The sequence below is a fragment of the Cariama cristata genome, unplaced genomic scaffold (genome assembly GCF_000690535.1).
Source record: "Cariama cristata isolate BGI_N322 unplaced genomic scaffold, ASM69053v1 scaffold8395, whole genome shotgun sequence".
NCBI classification, from domain to species: Eukaryota; Metazoa; Chordata; class Aves; order Cariamiformes; family Cariamidae; genus Cariama; species Cariama cristata.
Genome location: NW_009616922.1, coordinates 10,976 through 11,489, shown reverse-complemented (window position 1 = coordinate 11,489; position 514 = coordinate 10,976).

The window sequence follows — 514 nt, the reverse complement described above, 5'->3', positions numbered from 1 at the left end:
CTTATTTAAATAACACAGTACCATGCAAAATTCACAAATTAAGAGCTTCTAAGGAGTGTCTTTATATAGAAAAATGCAAACCTTTGCTTAAAAAAAAAAAATCCACCAGTGCTATGTGTATTACTCTTTACCTGTTTAAGCCATGCAAAAGGTTTAAGCAAAGTGTCCCTTTAACAAATACAGCATTTGAAGAATTTGAAGGGGGAAAAAAAAAGCCAGACCAAATGCCTAGACAAAAAAAAAAGCAACCACCAAACAAAACACAAACCCACAAGTTTTGATCCTTCTCATTGAATCTATTTAGCATGGTATTGACCCACCCAAGCAGAGGTACGCAGGGGTCTGACCACCACACCTGTGTTGCCCTTCCCCAGGAGACTTGATCCTTGCTGTGGGAAGGAGCTCTTATCCGTGATTTGACATTGTCCCTTGCAGGTCCCTAACCATGCTCGTGCCCTGAAACCACGATGCTGTCACTGTGTCGAGGCACAGCTAAGGACACATATCGGCTCTT